This window comes from Ochotona curzoniae, unplaced genomic scaffold (genome assembly GCF_017591425.1).
Source record: "Ochotona curzoniae isolate NIBS_2020 unplaced genomic scaffold, NIBS_Ocur_1.0 contig_1, whole genome shotgun sequence".
In the NCBI taxonomy this organism is placed as follows: Eukaryota; Metazoa; Chordata; class Mammalia; order Lagomorpha; family Ochotonidae; genus Ochotona; species Ochotona curzoniae.
The window spans coordinates 922,392-938,940 of record NW_024464918.1 but is presented as its reverse complement, the minus strand read 5'-3'; the positions used below and the strand labels follow the sequence as shown (position 1 = coordinate 938,940).

At 45.3% G+C, this 16,549-nt stretch overlaps 1 protein-coding gene and 1 long non-coding RNA gene across 5 annotated transcripts in view; both read right to left on the bottom strand.

Annotated features, from left to right (window-relative positions):
- The window catches only part of DIAPH1 (diaphanous related formin 1), a 117,037-nt gene that overhangs the window by 39,449 nt on the left and 61,039 nt on the right, over nucleotides 1–16,549 (bottom strand). The gene's annotated exons all lie outside the window — the stretch shown is intronic.
- On the bottom strand, nucleotides 4,457–8,765 carry LOC121168475. The gene is made up of 3 exons (XR_005885743.1): nucleotides 8,754–8,765; nucleotides 7,889–7,892; nucleotides 4,457–4,546 (listed from the first exon to the last, which is right to left on the bottom strand). It is a non-coding gene; the product is annotated as an uncharacterized LOC121168475 (long non-coding RNA).

The following is a 16,549-nucleotide window of genomic DNA, read 5'->3' as shown; positions in this document are numbered from 1 at the left end:
TCCATGTGAGACCTGAACGAAGCAAATGGAATCTTTTTCTGTCTTCCTCTACTCCCTCCATCTCTAACTCTCTGTTGAAAATAAATAAAAACAAACAAAAAACTACCTGAATTCCTTACCAGCAGACTTGAATTAAAATACAAAAGGCAGTATTGACACAAATGCAGAAAGGCGGAAAACCACTAGAAAGATGCTTTTGAATGAACAGAAAATAATACTGCTAAAAATATTTGAAAGGGTCTAAGGGTTATGTAGAATCACAATGCATAATATCAAGAACTCAAATGGTGGGCCCAGCACGGTGGCTAAAGTCCTTGCCTTGAACGCGCCAAGATCCCACATGGGCATGGGTTCTAATTCCGTCAGCTCCATTTCCCATTCAGCTCCCTGTTTGTGGCCTGGGAAAGCAGTCAAGGACGGCCCAAAGCCTTGGGACCCTGAAGCCGTGTGGGAGACCCGGAAGAGAATCTGGGCTCCTGGCTTTGGATCAATGCAGCACCGGCTGTTGTGGTCACTTGGGGAGTAAATCACCAGGACCAGAACCGGTGCCCAGATTGAATCCTGGTGCATTCAAGCCCAGCTGCTAGGCCACTGCACTGGGCCCCCAAGGTTATATTTTTTAACACCTTCCACATGACACAAGAACTTTATATTTTAGTCACATTTATTGCATATCTTCTTGAGTTTTCTTTTAAGATTTATTCTTTTTTTATTGCAAAGTCAGATACACAGAGAGGAGGAGAGACAGAGAGGAAGATCTTCCTTGCTTTATACCTGCCTTTCCAATATAAATAAATAAAATATCTAAAATACAACAATATAACCTTAGCATCCATGCTGTAATCTCTAACATATCCACTAGAAGAACAGTAAAAAAGATTTGTAAGAATAGGGGAAATACAAAACAATAAAATCTCATATTAACCTATCAGAAGGCAAGAACAGAAAAAAGGATAAAATCAAGGAAACAGAAAACAGTAATATAGTACAAATCAACTCAAATGGACTACTCTGTCAAGGAAAGACTAAAATCAGATTCAATTCTCCAAATAGTCACTAATATGCTGCTTTCAAGGACAGGGAATATGATCCAAAAGAAAGCTGCAGGATCAATGCAAACATCAGAAATGGCATTACTAATAACTACCAACAACAGAAACTTTTCACAATGATAAAAAGTGCAACAGTTCTACATGCATCCACTTACTAAGTTTCAAAATGCATGAGGCAAACAAATAACTAGAGGTCCAAGTATAGTGTAAGAATGAACACCTTACACCAGTAATAAAACAAGCCAACAGAAACATGAGAGGAAACATTCTGAACATCATCTAACAATGCGCTCAATAACAAATTACGCCTTTTAAAACATGTACGTGGCACATTTAACAGACGGTACTAGATGCTAGGTAAAAGACAGCCTCAACATATTCCAAAGGACGGAACTCATTTGCATTCACAGTAAGCTACTGTACTGTATTAGGTTCAAAATCAGTTAAAAAAAAAAAAAGCAAATGGAACATTTGGGAAATAAGATGGCAGATTTAAAAAACATTTTAATAATTACCTTCACTGTAAAGTTTACATGCTCCACGGGCTGGCAACATGGCATAGTGTGTAAGGCTGCCACATACAAGCACCAGAACCCCATCTGAGCACCGGGGAAAGCAGCAGAAGGTGGCATAAGTGCCTAGGCCCTAAGACCCATAAAATTCCTGGTTCTTGGCTTCAGACTGGTCCAGATCCAGCCACTGCGGCCATCTGAGGAATGAACCAGCAAATGGAAAACTTCTTTCTCTCTCTCTGCCTCCCTCTCCACCCTCATAACAATGCCTTTCAGATAAGTAAGAATAAATTTAAACAAAGAAAGGAACAATCCCAGGGACCAGCCATATGGCACAGTGGATTGAACATGCTACGAGTGCCAGTTCAAGCCCTGGCTGCTCTACTTCTGAGCCAGCCTCCTACTAATGCATCTAGAAAATGGCATTGGGTCCCTGCACCTATGTGGAAGACCCAGAAGGAGTTTTTGGCTCATGGCTTTGGCCTGGTCCAGCCCAAACTTTGGAATCCTTTTAAGTAATGAGGCAGAAGATGGAAAAACAAAAGCTTTTTTAAAAAATTTTATTTGAAAGGTACAGAGAGGTGAAGAGATAGAATCCACCACGTGCTGGTTCACTTCCCAAACAGATGCAATGGCCAGAACTGGGCCAGACTGAAGCCAAGAACCTGGAACTATTTTTCAGTTCTCCCATGTGGGTGACATACTTGGATCCCCTCCCCTCCACTAGTTTTCCCAGGCACATGAGCAGGGAGCTGGATGGAAAGTGGAGTAGCTGGATCTTAAACTGGCACCCATATGGGATGTCAGTGTTGCAGGCACTATGCCACAATGCTGGTTCCAATTACCTTTTAAATCAATATTTTAGAAAAGAAAATGAAAAAGCCCCAATATATATTGTTTGTAAGAGAAACATCTAAAACAGGGATACACTCAGGTGAAATCACAGTGTTAAGCAGTAGGTTCTATCAGAGAAATTCTAGCAAAAAGGATATTACACTAAATGTCTCATAAAAATGGTCTTTAAATTGGCAAAAAAAAAAAAAAAAAAGCAGTGTCAAAGACCCTCTATAATGATTTAAAAAATACTAGTTCACATGGAAAATATAAGGAAATTGAATCTGTGGGCCCGGCGGCGATGGTCTAGTGGCTAAGGTCCTCGCCTTGAACGTGCCAGGATCCCATATTGGTGCCAGTTCTAATCCTGGAGGCTCCACTTCCCATCCAGCTCCTGCTTGTGGCCTGGGAAAGCAGTCGAGGAAGGCCCAAGGCCTTGGGACCCTGCACCCGCCTGGGAGACCCTGGAGAGCTCCTGGCTCCTGGCTTCGGATTGGCGCAGCATCGGCTGTTGCACGCACTTGGGGAGTGAATTATTGGACAGAAGGTCTTCCTCTCTGTCTATCCTCCTCGATGCATATCTGACTTTGCAATAAAAATAAAATATATCTTAAAAAAAGAAATCTGAATTTGTGTACACCTAATAACATGATTGTAAGGTGTATTAAGCAGTAAACATGCACAACCTGAACTGAATTGTAAGACAAATCTAAACCTAGGAAGTATGCACGGTCATAAGACACAAAGACCGATCAACTTTAAGCACTGGGGCTCCATCTCTGGCTGTTGGACTGCTGGCAGCTGTGAGGCCTCCTCTCCCTATCCCCATGGCCTCTGGCTCCCCTCCTCCGGCACCAGCACGAGCTATCAAAATCAAAAAAAGTTAATGGAAATTCATAGTAGAAAAAAAGCTATGCATGGATTTCTAAGAATTTCTGTGCCAAAGCTCATTAACTTACTATATCCTACCTGAACATTTTGCATTTTGAGACAAAAGCAGAACAAGACATCAGTTTGGAAAGAGCCCTCATCAGAATAACATAGATGCTGCACTAACTGAAGGTGACACCATGATGCTACAGGAGAAATGTATGGGGACAAAGTCCCAGAGAAATCAGCTGTTTACAAATGAGAAATGCTGATGACGGGGTATATAGTAGCAGACTACTCTCAATCAAGTACAAGAAAAAACTCACCGTTTGTATTTGACTTCAACAGGACCAACAATTACCAGCAGAAAACAACATCCAATAGACATCTCAGTCAAGCTTACACAATGCTGACATAAAAACTAATACAGGACAAATTTCCTTCTCTCTCAATGCCAAAATTGTTGCGCCCAGATCAGCGGCAGACAAGAATACAGCTTTTATTTTCTTCTGACAGTACTTGAAGGGCGTCACAGGTGGTGGCTTAACAGACACACCACCACAAAGCTAGCCTCAAGAACACCGCTTTCAATGGGAAAACAAATTTTTTTAAAGATTTACTTATTTGAAAGTCAGCATTACAGAAAAAGAGGGAGAGAGAAGTGGAAGAAGACAGACATCTTTCCTCCCCAGATGACCAGAGCTGAGCCAGGCAAACACAGGAGTCAGGAACTTCAACTGTGTCTTCCAAATGGGTGGGGGCTCAAAGTGTATTCGTGGGACACACTTTGCTGCTTTCCCCAGGCCATTAGCAGGGAGTCAGATTTTAAATGCAACAGCTAGAACTCAAACAAGTGCCCATATGGGATGCCAGTATCACAGACAGTGGCTTCATCTATTATACCACAATGTCAGAACCTAGTAGAAATTATTTAAGGATTTATTTTTATTGGAAAGGCATATTTACATAAATAAATACAAAGAGAAAGATCCTCTACCAGCTGGTTCGCTTGCAAGCGGCCGCAACAGCTGGAGCTAAGCCAATCCGAGGCCAGGAGTCAGGAGCCTCTTTCAGGTCTCCCACAAGGGTGCAGGGTCCCAAGGTCCTGGGCTGTCTTCCACTGTTTTCCCAGGTTACAAGCAGGAAACTGCATGGGAAGTAGAGCAGCTGGGACCTGAATTAGCACCCATATGGGATGCTGACACATGTAAGGTGAGGACTTACTCACTGAGTTTTTGTATTGGGCCCTATTAAAAATTTTAAACGACTGGAATCAGGCTGGGGAGGGCTACAACACTATTTGGCTTGCATGTAGCTGGGTTAGGGAGAAAGCCAGGCTCATTGGGCTTTGCTGCAGCATCAGCTGGCAAGCACTGGGAATGGAAGCAAGTCCTTCAAACTAGACCACAGAACCACTTGGAAAGCATAAGATTTGGCGCTGGGAGTATGCCAAGTAGGGAAACTCTAGGCACCTCTCTGGTGGGCTGCAACTCCCACTGGTGAACATGAAAATCATGGCTGGGGCAGGCCTGGCTGGACAGGTGGTGGCAGCTGCCAGCACATGTGTGGGCTGAATGGTGGGGGTCAGTTGGTTTGAGCTAGGATCCAATGCCCATTGATGTGTACAAGAGCCAAATGGGATGCAGGACAGACTGGACCAATCTGCTACACATACAGACATACGCAGAAACCAAGGCTGGGGGTGGGCCTGGCAGGGGTTGTTGGGGGTTGCTCTGACTAGGCTGCAGTTTCTGCTGGTGCACTTGAGGGCCAAGTGTGTGGTGGGCAGGGATGGGCAGGGCCACAGCATTCATTGGTTTGTGTATGAGATGGGGCTGAGGACAAAACTGATCAGGTAATTGCAACCACCAGTATGTGTGTAGGCTGATGTGGGTGATGGATTAAGCCGGACTCTGCACTGGTTGGGCACAGATGAGTCAGGTTGAGGTCACTTTGGTGAGATTTTTTGGAGAATCCCCCCCCCCCCCAACTGGAACACTGGGCTCAGAACTGCAACTATGGTGAAAATCACAGGAACTATGGTCTGACCATGGAGTGCATGTGTCAGAACTAGGTATTTTCAGTTGCTGAAGATGGTGCAGCTGAAGGCATGCCCATAACAACCAATTCATTGAGGCCTGCAGAGGACACCTAGTACCATAGAGGGCAGAACAAATTGGACAGCTCTCTCGGACAAGTATCTGGGCAAATCTAGACTCTAAAGTGGACTATGTCAGCCAATGGACCTTGGATAGATTTCCTTGACCCTAAAGCTACAAAATCAACAGCATCTCAAAACTATCAAAACCACTTGAGACAGTATCCTCAGAACATGCTCCACATTGGGGACCTTGGAACGCACCGGGTGGCCTTCCCCTATTCCTGGGTACTGATGTGGTTGGGCTGCTGGAAGCGGCCCTCTCTCCTTATCTCTCCACTTTGCCGAGATACCAGAAGAAAAGAGATTGGAGGCTAGCTCTTGACCAATCCACGTTCACTTTCACTTATTATTTTTTATCATTTTATTTTTGATGATGTTTCCATAGTTGAGAGGAATGTATGCCCATGTGGATCACCAATTAGGGTGGGAGAGTCGAGGAATGGGGGAAAGTGAATGAGATATCTGCCTCCAATCTCTTTCCAAGGTCCATTGGCTGACATAGTCCACCGTGGCTGCAGTTCTGAGCCCAGTGTTCTAGTTGGATGTAAGGCCTTTCTGTCTCTCCTTCACAAAAATAAATGAATCTTTTAAAAAAGAAGAGAAGAGAAGAGAAAAGAAAAAAAAATTAAGAGTTGCATACAGTCAGCACCCTTGCACAAAGGAGGAGGGGGTCTCTTATTTGCAAAGACTAAGATTCTCCACAGACAAAAGACACACCCCTGTCACCTAAGTGACTGCTTAACAACAACAACAAAACAAACAAAAACCCAGTATGTCAGGGAGCCAAGGGTTGTGGTGCAGCAGTCAACTGCCACCACAAGGCCAGCATCCCGTGCCAGAGTACTGGCTTGAATCCTGGCTGCTCTGCTTAATGGACCTGGGAAAGCAGCTGGAGGTGACCCAAGTACTTGGACCCGTGTCACCTATGTGGGACTCAGATAAAATTCCAGGATCCTGGCCTCAGACTGGACCTTGCCTGGCCACTGTGGTCACATGGGGGAATGAACTAGAGGATGGGAGATCTTTTTTTAATCTTTCCTCTCCCTTTGTCACTCTGCATTTAAAATAAATATACATCTTTTTATTTTTATTTTTATTTTGTTTTATTTTTTTTTTTATTATTTTTTTCATTGGAAAGGCGGATATACAGAGAGGAGAGACAGAGAGGAAGATCTTCCGTCCGATGATTCACTCCCCAAGTGAGCGCAACGGGCCGATACTATGCCGATCCGAAGCCAGGAGCCTCTTCCGGGTCTCCCACGCGGGTGCAGGTTCCCAAAGCTTTGGGCTGTCCTCGACTGCTTTCCCGGGCCACAGGCAGGGAGCTGGAAGGGAAGCGGGGCTGCCGGGATTAGAACCGGCGCCCATATGGGATCCCGGGCGTGCAGGGCGAGGACCTTTAACCACTTGCACCACCGTGCCGGGCCCAATATACATCTTTTTAAAAAAAGCTTGGCAGTGCCAGGGTTCTTGCTCCCGTCTGCTGCAACCTTGACCTTGACAGCAGATTCTAGGCCCTTGGCCCCATGGGAATTACAGCTTCCAAACTAGGCATGGCGCCAATCTAAGTCTCTAAGGGACCAGACTGTAAGAGTGCCCTGCCAACCTTGCCAAGAAACTGACCCTGCAAATTCCCTTCTGTGACCTATGCTCTCCCCAGGAGCAAGGGAGCTGTCTCCCACAGCTGCTTAGAGTGACATTTGTGGGCCCATTTCAGCAAGGGGAGGGGCCAGGGCATCCAGCAACAGCTCACATCTGCATCTGTACCCACCTCTTTGGAAAAGGCCACAGGGAGGAGCAGGGATGCTATAATCCTGAAGCAGGGAAGGAATGGTCCCTTTTCCCCAACCCCCACAACACTGCAATATTCTCTCTGTAAACTGATCCATGAAGTGCTATTAACTCATTAAACTAACTGCCTCTTAAGTTATCAAAGTACCTGGGAGAAAAAGCAGAGGATGTGGACTCACTTAAGGGATGTAGCTTCAGGCACTGGCAAAATACACTACCCTAAAGCTTTCCTTTAATAGCAAGGGGAAGGGAAGGTCCACTTGCTGGACAGGTCCTCTGTGGAAAGTAGCAGACAAACTCTTGTAAAGACTCTCTCAGAATCCAGACTGAGTACATCTCTTCCTTCCTAATGACAGGGGGATGGAGGATTCCAAAGGCGAGGGGCTCTTCCTCCAGAGGAAGGGAAGGTTGGCTTCCTGTTCGTGTAAACTTCAAGAGACAGCGGGTGACAGTCTCTGCCATTATGTGGGTGACCTGGCTCCTGCTGCAAGCATTTAGGGAGTAAATCAGCATGTGGAAAATCATTTCTCTGATTTTAGAAAATTTTACAAAGAGCATCCTAGTCATCCTGTTTAGGAAAAGTACCTAACCCCAGATTGAGCATCCATTTGAAGCAGAGGGGATTCCTGCCTGCAAGCTCAGAAACGCCCTGTCACTGTGGGTCAAACATCACTGTGCTCTGTGCTCAGCTGGCAGGGACTTGCTGCATCGACTGCTCGAGATGCAGGCGGCCTGTAGCAAGGTATAACCCTGGGGAGCAAGTGCTGAGTAAAGGCGTCTGTCTGCAGCTGCGCCTCAGCCTGCCTCTCCCTCCCCCTCTCCCCAGGCAGACTCCTCCTTTGCCTTAATCTTTTCTTCCTGCGTCACTAACACAAAATGGAGTTAGCTGGAAGCAAAAGCCATCTGTCTAAAATGGCTGAATGCAGTAGGGAGTGCCAGGTACCAAAGCAAAGGGAAAGGGCGCCCCCTGCCGTCTCATGGGGGGGGGGACCCTGTTTCTCCTTTTTTGTTGTTAAAAGAATTCAAGTCAATTTTTGTTTGATTTCTGCTAGCTTTGTTGGGCTTTAAAATTCAGAGAATATAAAAAGGAAAAATACTTTGTGTCTGAAGAGAACAGAGTAGAAGACACAGGTCAGCAGCCCAGTCCCAGTTAATACTTGCTTGTGATTAGTAACAGTTTCTAAGAACACCAGAGCGGAAGGGAGGGCCTTCTATAGCACACTAGCCCCCAACCTTAGTCATCAGCTCCAGCCTGGCAGTCCCACTGTTATAGCCACCACTTCCCCAGGAATTCCTGTGGAAGGCTTCCCTCAATGAAAACCACAAACAGGATATGGAGGAGTGGGGAGCTGCCTGACATCCTGGAAACTAAGTTCTTAAGAACTACAGGTGGGAATGAGTAAGCTGGGCAAGGAAGAGGACTTTGGAAAACCCCCAGGACACAGACCAGAACTGGTTATATCTGCAGGGCTGGGAGACTCAGGCTGAGATGTAAAGCAACTCGTCTAACCTTCATTTTCACTTACTCAGCACTGAAGCATTACTTGCTCTGCCCAAGGAAAAGCATGTGTCCTTATTCCACAGGCAACACCTTTCATAACCTCATGCCACGTCTCCCTGAGTAAGCCAAGTACCTGACAATAAAAACGCAGATGGGTAGAAAAACATTCACATCACTAACTGTTCCTACAGCTCAAGTAAAGTAGCAACAATGAGCCAGCGCCCTACGGTGGCACAAGGCTGCACACTTAACAAGGAGCACAGAGTCACAACAGGAAGTTAAAAAACAAGGTGCCTCTGGTACCACTAGAATGCAGGTCTGTGTCAGAAATGTGATCTCAGTCTCCTGGAGATAATTGAACAAAATGAACATTTAGTAACATTTCAGGGAAATAACATCAATGTTTCTGTGAGGTAACCTAGCGATGCTATCAAGTCCAGAAGCATACCATAAGCCATGTCTGTTAACTCTACATAAACCCTGCAATTCTGGGAAGCTCAGGTGGAACGGCTCTCATTTCTACTCCTGATGTCTGTAACACAAACAGGATACATTCATCGGTACCTGCAAGCTATGCACAGATACAGGCGCAGATATCAGAAAAGCCAGGCGACCCAATGATAGTTATCCCTGCCCACCGGGCTCACTGATCTCTTGTCTACGATACGTGGGTATGTGCAATCCATCAAATATTGCTGGACTAGACTACTGCGGAATGAAAGCTTTAAGGAGGGACAGGGCAAACTGGCAAGAGATGCTTAAAACTGAAGAGCAAGAACAAAGCTACAGCAGAATCCCAAAGCTACAAGATCCAAGCAAAAAGGGTTAGCAGAAAGTGGCATTAAAAGTGTTGGAGCGTATGCCCCACGTCGGGGACCTGAGATGAGTGGGAGCCTGAGTGGGGCTTCTCCCTTTATCTCCCCCTTACCCCAGATACAGAGAGAGAGAGAGAGAGAGAAAAAAAGAGAGAGAGAGAGAATGTGGAACAACGGTCTTACCCCCCTCAAATAAAAATAAATAAAAGTGTGGGAGCCTGACATGGCATCTGGTCATTCAGACACACAGTCACGAGTTTCAATCACTTTCCCAGCACACCCAGGAAGGTGACTCAGGGAGTGTGCGAAGAGCAGATCTGAGTTGTGGGTGAGTAGGCGAGAGGCACTGCCTCAAGCAAGCACCAAGGTGTGTCTGCAGAGGGACATGGCAGGTTTCTGCCAGAGAACAGCAGACTCCAGGGCAGGAGGAAAGCTCTCAAGGTAAGGGGCTGTTACCAAAACTGTTCCTCTCTTAAAGAATGGTTTATTATGAGAAATAGACATGCAAAAACAGAGTAAGATCAGAGATCCCCACATTCCCATCACATAGCTACATTAATTGTTGGCTCACAGCCAATTCTATTTCCCTGCATTCCTACTCCCTCCTAAATCCCAAACACCGTACAAGCTATAATTATTTCAGTATGCATTTCTCAAAGTGGTTTTTTTTTTTCATTTTAATCTTATAACACTATTATCACACCAGTTTCTAGCTGTCTCAAATGTCACCTTTTTAGTTTGCTTGAAAATCATGATCAAAATAGTGGCCAGCACAGGCTGGCATGTTTTTAAAATCCTCTTATCAGTTTGCTCCCCTCTATCTCAGCCTCCCTGTGTGCAATGCGTTGGTGAAATCAGGACACTGCTCACGGGGGAGAAGCAAGGGGCGCTGGCCCAGGGCCACAACAGCCTTGAGGGGCAGGCATCCCAGCTTCTGCTGACCAGGCTGCCTGCCTGCCTGCCACTCCCTTTCACCAAGCACTGGAATCAGCCTCACAGCTCAAATTCTACTTTGGTTTAAATTTACTAAGATCCTCACAAGCAAAGACTGTGTATTTTCTATGTCTTGGTGATAAAGCACAGCAAATACCTATTAGATATTATATAAATATCTGATAATTAGAAATAATAAACTATCATATATCTGACATTAAACAGATTCATAAAGAAAAGGCACTGCAAGGGTTATAATTTTTTAGGTCCTCCAGAGCAATTTTTTTTCTCAATTCTCCAGAACAATTTTCATCTCTGCCATCTCACCCCTAATATTCCTAACTAGATATCACATAAAGTGTAGACCTCTAAGCCATTTTCTGTAATAAGGGATTCCAGAAATATCCTCCATTTGGCTCAGGGTTGAGGGGAACAGGGCAAGAGTGTAACAAACAGACCAGACGGAATAAACACCCAGCCCCCAGCCTGGGTCTGCAGCGGCAGCTGCTGCTTTTTGTCATACTGCTGTTTTTTTCCCTTCTTTGTTCCTGAGGTGGAAGCCAGGAAAGGGTGGGGAAAAAGAAGGGGGAGAAGGGGTGGGGATGGGGAGGCCGTCATCACTGTTACTGAAAGTCACCTGATCTTCTCCTCCAATCCCTGGTCTCTGACCTCACAATGTGGAACCTGAGCCAAAGCAGCTCAACTGCGCTCACTCCGTGGCTGAAAAGAAAAATGCAAGCAGAACAGAGAAAAAGCATTTTTCTTAAAATGATTTTTGCAGTTTTTTTTTCCTTGCCAAAAGGCATGTATGTAAACACACACACACACACCTGATCATTTAACAGATCAAAAGAAATCACTCATTCCCAGAGTTGTGCTTACTGTAGGTTCAGAAAGCGAGGATTATTCCAACCCATCCTGCAGAAGCAGGGTTACCAATGCCCCTTCTCTTACACAAACGGGGTTTCCTTGCCCAAAGGAGCTTAGGGGAGGGGGAAAAAAAACCAACCAAGAGCCTTTTGTAGAGGAATCTGATTTTTAAAAGAGAAATTCATTCTTAAAACAGGTGGCCATCAGCATGTAAAGCAAAAGTAAAAGACACAGGTGTCTGTTCTCTAGAAGTGGATACTAGAATTTGCTTTGCAGGTAAGTCCAAGTACTTCGAGAAACCTCTCCTCCAAGCAGCCTAGACACTGACAAATTTATTCTTAAACTCTTGTCTGTGCTCTAATAAAAATAATAAAACCACACAATATTCAAGGAAAATACCTAGCATCGTACAAAATGTTACAGTATCCTAATATTCCCTTCTAATACTTTATTCCTATGTGTTTTTCTCAAACACAATTTGCTTTCTATTTTATCCATGTATTTTTTTTATTTATTAATGCACATTCAGTGAAAAATTAGAATTTTCTTTAAAACTACAAATAACAGGTGCAGGCAAAGCAGAGAAGAGCTGGTAAAAGGGAAGAGGGCAGAATCTACATTAGTATTAGCTTACAACTGCCTTTTAAAAAATGAAAGGGTGATCAAGGAACTAATTAAGAAAAAAACAGTCTCAGGGTAGGAGAGGAAGAAGGATGGGGTGGTCAAATACTACCTTAAGATGGGGTTTTAAAATATACTGTCTTGAATTCTGAACTCTGTTATCTACAGAGAAAAAAATCAAAAGAGAGGAAAGGCCTCAGAGGAAAGCCTGTGATGGAGACCCCACAAAACTCCCCATCAGGAAGCCCCTCTACAGCAGCAGGAAAACAGGTGCAAGTCTCAAAGTACAGGAGCTGACCAAGGGGTCCCGAGGACCAGCGGCTCTGGGCTCCAGGACAGGGCAAAGGCACACTGCGCCATTCTTCCACAGGTCTGGAAGCCTAGTGCTCCAACACCTCCTGCAGGTTCATTCTTCCCCTGGACACACCTCTGACCTCCATTTCCAAGGCTCCAAGGCAACAGAATAACTGAACCAGTTCTATCTGTTTGGCAGTAGCACTTTGTCTCCAGATCTCCGGCTCATCATCCCTGTGGTGCGCCTCGACCTAGTACAATACTCAGCCCTCAGTTTCCCCTTCCCAGCCAACCCAGCCTCTAGGTCGTCCTTCACTGTCCCACAATCCTTCTTTAAACCAGCCTTCTAAGCTGCCCACTAAAACCTGGCTGAGAAGATAACAAGAAAAGGGTTTTGTAAGAACGAGTGTCTAAACTATCAGCAGTCAGCTGAAAAGGCTGAGTCGCTTCCTCATCATGAGTACTTCTAACTGCACCTCCTCACACAGACACCAACATATTATGGGGAGAGAAAGCAGAGAGCAGTGTCTAGGCTCCATAGCGTGGCAGGGCAGAAAACAGAAGACACACAGTGAATCAACAGCTCCAGCTAGCATACCTGACAAAATTACAAGGGGTGCTTGCTACTAAGGTGCCCTTCTAGAGTCCTCATTACTTACACTCTGTGGAGATATTTACACCTTTATCATGTTACCCACGCACAGGCATGTATACTAAAGGCTGGGAATTACTGGAACAGACATTAAAGCGCGCATCCCCATCTGCTTCTGCCTGCACCAAGACAACAAAAGTCTGGTTAATGCTGATCCCCACACTAGATGCTCTAAATGTCTTTTTTTTTTTCTAAAGATTTATTTTTATTATTTTTTCATTGGAAAGGCGGATATACAGAGAGGAGAGACAGAGAGGAAGATCTTCCGTCCGATGATTCACTCCCCAAGTGAGCGCAACGGGCCGATACTATGCCGATCCGAAGCCAGGAGCCTCTTCTGGGTCTCCCACGCGGGTGCAGGTTCCCAAAGCTTTGGGCCGTCCTCGACTGCTTTCCCAGGCCACAAGCAGGGAGCTGGAAGGGAAGCGGGGCTGCCGGGATTAGAACCGGCGCCCATATGGGATCCCGGGGGTGCAAGGCGAGGACCTTTAACCACTTGCGCCACCGCGCCGGGCCCTCTAAATGTCTTTTTAAATGGGGCTGGCACTGTGGAATAGTTAAATCTCCATTTGCCACATTAGCATTTCATTTGGGCGCTGGTTTGTGTTTCCGTTGCTCTACTTCTGAACCAGCTCCCTGCTTGCTCTGATCCAGCCTAGGAAAGCAGCAGAGGATGGCCCAAGGTCATGAGGGAAACCCAGAAGAAGTTCCTGGCTTTGGACCAGCCCAGCTCCAGCTGATGTGAACATCTTGAGAGTGAAGCAGCAGAGGGAAGGTCTCTGTCTTCTCTCTTTCTCTGTAATCATGGCTTTCAAACAAAAATAAATCTTTTTTTTTTTAAATGATATCATGGACCCAGCAGGATAGCGTAGCAGTTAGGGTCCCCTTGCCTTGAACACGCCAAGATCTCATATGGGCCCTGGTTCTAATCCCTTTGGCCCCTCTTCCCATCCAGCTCCCTGGCTGTGGCCTGGGAAAGCAGGAGAGGACAGACCAAAGCTTTGGGACCCTGCACCCATTTGGGAGACCCAGAAGAAGCTCCTGGCTTCAGATTGGCTCAGCTCCAGCCGTTGCGGCCACTTGGGGAGTGAATCATCACACGGAAAATCTTCTTCTCTGTCTCTCCTCCTCTCTGTATATCTGCCTTTCCAGTAAAAATAAATTTAAAAAAAATGATATCATGAATTTGTATATAACGGTAGATGGGTTTAATAACAACAGTTTTGAAGCACGTGTCTGGCCTAGCAGTTTTGCTGTTCGCTGGGATGTCTGCATCCCATATCACAGCGCCTGGTTTGCATCCTGGCTCCACTCCTAATTCCAGTTTTGTGTTGGTGGGGTGCCTGGGAGCCCAGAGATGATGGCTCAGGTGATGAGGTCCCTGCTGCCCAGAAGAGCTGGACTAGGTTCCAGGTTATTGGCTTTGGCCCTAACCAGCGACGATGGGTGAGCATTTCAGGATTAGGTGGTTAAATGAAGTTCTACCTTTTCCTTCCTTTCTGCTTCTCCATTTTTTAAAATTCAGTCTCCGTCTAGGTGTGTGTGAAACAGTACAGTGCAGGTACACGGCTGATTCTGGACAGTAAGAAAGAGGCTCCACAAATGGGGTTGCCTGGAGATAATAAGCAGGTATCATGACACAGAAGTACACACTTTAAGCCTTTCAGCACCAGCACATCCTGTTCTGGTTGGGCCTCAGAATTCCCAGAGGCAATGGATTTAACAGACTCTCTGGCTAGCACTGATTATAACTTAGTAGGTGCCTAAAGGAGTCCTTCTGCAAAAACAGACGGATTGGAAATTAAGATGGTGCTTCAGTGGGCTTAACTACAGGTATGGAATGAAGGATCAAGCTGGTGAAATGCAATCCACTTTCGGCTGCCTTCAAAGGAGGGCTACAATTTCATGAAGCTCTCAAACCAGAAAAGGCAAAAAAAAAAAAATATATATATATAACAACTACACTCTCCATGCCTCTGAGTTCCTAAAAGAACACTAAGATAGTTCTTATTAAAATAAACAAAAACCCACAGCAGCCCTGAAACAAGGCACCTTTGTAAAAGAGCAAGCTGCAGCTTCCTGCTGTAATTCAGCAGCTGATCAATCCTACAGATCGACCTCCTGACAGGCAGAGGGCAGTATGCTAAGCAGCTGGTGTCTGAAAGCAGCAGAGGCTGCCTCTCTCTAACGTGACTGCATCACTGCCTGGCGTCACAATGACACATCTAAAACAGAAGAGTTCCATGTGCCATCTGGTGGCGAAAAGGAGAAGAGCACACTGCTGCAGCTAAAAATCAGATTCCTTCAGTTTAGAAGAAATTAAACTTTAATTATCTTTATCTGATGACACCGTCCCTTAAATTTCCACCAGTAAATCTTCTGTGGAAACTACATTTGCAGCCTTCATGGGAAAGTTTTTGTCACAGTTGAGAATCCCCTCAAAAAACCAGCCCTGACTGTCAGAATGCAGTAGCTCAAGTGCCAGACCCTGGGTGTAACAGTACAGAACCAAAAAAAAAAAAAAAAAAAAAGGAACAAGCCAGAAAATACAGGAACCCGGAAAGTTGTCACAAACGAGAGTGTGAGATGAGAGATAACACAAAGGACAGGCTCAGTTCAGGAACAGCACCCTGAACTCAGGACTGGAAGGTTATCTTTGGGTTCATTTTACTTTATGGATGGATGAGCAAACAGGGCATGAAGCACTCTTATTACTGGTGTGACTAAAATATCATTTCCCTCTATGTTTAATTTTTGAAATGTCTTAAGTTAGTACAATCCTACCCAGAAATTATTGTGCAAAAGGGCCAGAGAACATTGTGGTGGCATAAGCTAAGTTGCCACCTGAAATACCAGCATTCCATGTGAGTGCCAGTTCAAGTTCCAGCTGCTCCACTTCCATCCTGCTCCCTGTCCTTGGCCTGAGAAAAGCAGAAGATGGTTCAGGTGTCCGGGGCCCTGCCACTCAGGTGGGACACCTAGATGGCTGTCCTGGCTTCAGTCCGGCCCAGTCCTGACCACTGCTGCCATCTGAGGAGTGAAGCAACAGATAAGAAGGGCTCTTTTCTGAAACAGAAGTATGCAAAGATACTATTTGGAAATTTCCCACATTTTATCACCTAATCTAAAGGAAAAAAAGGATCATTTCCTGATTAGAAATGCATGCATACAAAAGGTATAGTTAACATTAACTATGCTTATTGTGGAGGAGCGAAGTGTTCCCTATACATGGCTTGAAATGTCGATGTCCTATTAGTCCAGGAGCTGGCTTTGGACAGGATCACTAACAGGAAAGCTAAAAAAGACACGGTCAAAGCCTTTGGGAGTCCTCTTCTTACTGCTTTCATTTTCTCAGTGAGGTAGAAAGAAAACATCCCCAACTAAGAATGAAGATTAGGGAGAGAAAAGGTATAAAATAATCAGTTAAGAGGGTAGCATGTTAGATGAATTTAAAATGTTTCAAATAGATCCCCTGAAAGCAACAAAGGTCAAACAGAGTTATCACAAACTGAGCAGAGCAGAGCCAAGGAAAAGAGCCAGAGAGGCAGCAGGAAACGCAACGGTGTTTGCAGTCCTAAAAGCCAAATGGATTGGCCCACATGATGATGGCTCAACTGGCTAATCCTCCCCTTGCAAGCCATTG